Below are 3872 nucleotides of genomic sequence, written 5' to 3'. Positions count from 1 at the left end.
TTTTTGTTTTGTTTTGTTTTTTTGTTTTTTGAGACGGAGTTTCGCTCTTGTCACCCAGGCTGGAGTGCAATGGCACGACCTTGGCTCTCCACAACCTCTGCCTCCTGGGTTCAAGCAATTCTCCTGACTCAGCCTCCCAAGTAGCTGGGATTACAGGCACCCACCACCACGCCCAGCTAATTTTGTATTTTTAGTAGAGACGAGGTTTCTCCATGTCGGTCAGGCTGGTCTCCAATTCCCGACCTCAGGTGATCCACCCACCTCAGCCTCCCAAAGTGCTGGGATTACAGGTGTGAGCCACCACACCCAGCAACAAGCCGTATTTGAAAAACAGCCAGCCTTTCCTCAGGCATCCCACATCTGCTGATTCCTCCTTCCTGGTCACTGCATCCTTGGCTGGCATCAGAAAAATGACTACAAACTTCCTAGTACATGAGAAGATCTGGTTCAACAAGTTAAAATGTGACAATGCAGAAAGGAGATTCTTTGAGCAGATGAACAAGCCTGTGGCCAGCACCTCCCTCCAGGAGAACGGCGCCAGCATGATCCTCCATGACATTGCGAGAGCCAGAGAGAATTTCCAGAAATCCCTGGCCAGAAGCTCAGGCCCTGGGGCCTCCAGCAGCCCCAGCGGAGACAACGGTGAGCTCATCTTTCAGATCACCAGTCTGGAATTGGAGAACCAGAGCCTGCGCAGGGTTGTGCAGGAGGTGCAGCATGCCATCTCCAAGCTGGAGGCCCCACTGAATGTGCTGGAGAAGAGCTTGCCTGGCCACCACAGCCCTGCAGACCCAGCACGAGTCTCCCATGCTCCAAGTGGAGCCCCCAGCCAAGAAGCCAGCCAAACCAGCAGAGGATGACGAGGATGATGACATTAACCTGCAGGGGATAGGCCCCCAAATCTGGCCATAAATTGGCCCCCAAACTGGCCATAAACAAAATCTCTGCACTATTGTGACATGTTAGTGATGGGCATGACACCCATGCTGACGGTTGTGGGTTTACCGGAATGAGGACAAGAAACACCTGGCCCACCCAGGGTGGGAAATCCACTTGAAGGTGTTCCTGAACCACAAACAATAGCATGAGAGATCTGTGCCTTAAGGACATGTTCCTGCTGCAGATAACTAGCCAGAGCCTGTCCCTTTGTTTCAGCCATCACTTTGTTTCCTGTTTTAGTTAATCTATGATCTATAGAAACAATGCTTATCACTGGCTTGCTGTCAATATATATGTGGGCAAAACTCTGTTCGAGGCTGTCAGCTCTGAAGGCTGTGTGTCCCCTGATTTACCACTCCACACACTATATTTCTGTGTGTGTCTTTAATTCCTCTAGTGCCACTGGGTTAGGGTCTCCCTGACCAAGCTGGTCTCGGAATTGACCTGTTTGGCAGTGACAATGAGGAGGAGGACAAGGAGGCAGTACTGCTGCGGGAGGAGCGGCTGTGGCAGTACACAGAGAAAAAGGCCAAGAAGCCCATGATGGTGGCCAAGTCGTCCATCCTGCTGGATGTTAAGCCTTGGGATGATGAGACTAACATGGCCCAACTGGAGGCCTGTATGTGCTCCATCCAGCTGGACAGGCTGGTCTGGGGGGCCTCTAAGCTGGTGCCTGTGGGCTATGGTATCCAGAAGCTGCAGGTTCAGTGTGTGGTCGAGGGTGACAAGGTGGGGACAGGCTTGCTGGAGGAGGAGATCACCAAGTTTGAAGAGCACTTGCAGAGAGTTGACATTGCAGCTTTCAACAAGATCTGAAAACTGAGTGTGAGAGTGTGTGTGTGTGTGTGCATGCACGCACGTACTTGAGGCCCTGCCATGATTAAAAACTGAGACCAGCAAAAAAAAAAAGAAAAGAAAAAACAGCCAAATGTGAAGCAAACAATTGAAAATATAATCAGTCTACATAATGTACAAAATATGTGTGAAACATTAAATTAGTCTGAAATGATGAGAAGATTAGTGAACTAGAACACTAAGCAGTAATTAATTACTGTAAAGACAAAAGGAGAAAAGTTATATTAATAAAATCTAAAATATACATGTATGACAGGGAGAATGAGACATAATTACTTCTCAGCCTTTTGGCTAAAATCAAGTGAAAACCAGATATAAGTGCTTGAATTTAAACATGCAGTGTGCCAAAAAGAGAAAAAGAACAAAATTAATTCCTAAAATAAAAAAATAAATTCTTTAAAACAGGCTGCATAACACCAAGGAGAAAACACTACAAATCAGGCCGGGCGCGGTGGCTCAAGCCTGTAATCCCAGCACTTTGGGAGGCCGAGGCAGGCGGATCACGAGGTCAGGAGATCGAGACCATCCTGGCTAACACGGTGAAACCCCGTCTCTACTAAAAATACAAAAAAAAATTAGCCGGGCGTGTTGGCGGGCGCCTGTAGTCCCAGCTACTCAGGAGGCTGAGGCAGGAGAATGGCGTGAACCCGGGAGGCAGAGCTTGCAGTGAGCCGAGATTGCGCCACTGCACTCCAGCCTGGGGGACAGAGCAAGACTCCGTCTCAAAAAAAAAAAAAAAAAAAAAAAGAAAACACTACAAATCTGTGAGAGGAATAAAGATAATTTACAAAAATGAAAGCAAAGTTTTCAAACCTTGTACAGAGCCAAAAATCAGAGAAATAAATGTTAAAGGAGCTGAGAGAAATTATCATTAAAGTTAGAAATGCATACTTACACTGCAATATTTTTAACATGAATGGGTAAATTAAAATATTTTCCAAAAAACCCACTGGTTTGGTTTTCAATAGGATTCTCCTAAAAGTATATCTAATAAAAATATTTTTTTATTATTATACTTTAAGTTCTAGGGTACATGTGCACAACGTGCAGGTTTGTTGCATCTGTATACATGTGCCATGTTGGTGTGCTGCACCCATTAACTCGTCATTTACATTAGGTATATCTCCTAATGCTATCCCTCCCCCCTGCCCCCAATCCAAAAATATTTTTTTGTATCTAAAGTCAAAGAAGAAAATGAAAAAGTACAAAAATTCATTTGGAAACTGGCATGTTCTTTCCTCAGGATTTTAGGTAACCGGCAATCTTTCACTCTCATACAACACTCTAGAGTTTAAAAAATATTTTTCTACATATCTTTTCTTTGATCTTTATATCCTGTGAGGCTCTGCAAAATAGGGGCTTGTGTCCCATTTTGCAATTAAAAAAGCTGAGGCTCAGACAAATGTCACAAAGAAAGTTTGGGACAGAACTGGGACTAGAACACATGACTTGCAAAGTAGTGCTCTTCTCATCCCTAAAGCAGTCATAGGGCTAGGAATACATTAAGACAACAAAAGATAGAGCACTGCTTACTACATTCAACCAAGGTGAGACCTGACCCACCCCAAAATGCTAAGCAGCTCCAGGGCCCTGTGGTAGAGAATTCAAAGTGGAGGGTGATGCTTACATCTGCATATCTGAGCTCCAATACAAACGCTTCCACTCAGCTATAGAATCACACTTTCTGAGCCTCAGCCTTCTCTGCTATGAAATGGCACTACAAAAGGCACCAAAAAGCTCAGGATGAGGGCCAAACAGCATCCTGAAAGCAGGAGTGCCTGGAGAGAGTAAAGTACTCATTGACTTTTGGTTTAAGCACATGGATAATATGCTGTGTTTCATTGTGTCTTTTCCGTGGTGTCTGGTTAATGACTGTAGATCCTGGGGTCCTCTGGTCAATCCTAATGCTATGTGATAGAGGCATGAATGGATATAGATGGGTGGATGGACAGGTGTGTGGATGCATGGACATGTGCTCAGAAGAGCAGAAAGAAGAAAACACGGAGTTAAAATGAGAATGCAAATATGATTGAAGGATCAGGATTGATGGAATACAGGCACAGTCTCCAGTCCCCTTG

General features: G+C 45.1%; 1 pseudogene; it reads left to right on the top strand.

Moving 5' to 3' along the window:
- The first annotated feature begins 395 nt into the window (after positions 1-395).
- On the top strand, positions 396-1755 carry LOC116812173 (elongation factor 1-delta-like; annotated as a pseudogene).
- Positions 1756-3872: the final 2117 nt, after the last annotated feature.

Source organism: Hylobates moloch, unplaced genomic scaffold (assembly GCF_009828535.3).
Source record: "Hylobates moloch isolate HMO894 unplaced genomic scaffold, HMol_V3 SCAFFOLD_1, whole genome shotgun sequence".
Taxonomy (NCBI): domain Eukaryota; kingdom Metazoa; phylum Chordata; class Mammalia; order Primates; family Hylobatidae; genus Hylobates; species Hylobates moloch.
This window is presented reverse-complemented; position numbering and strand designations above follow the sequence as displayed.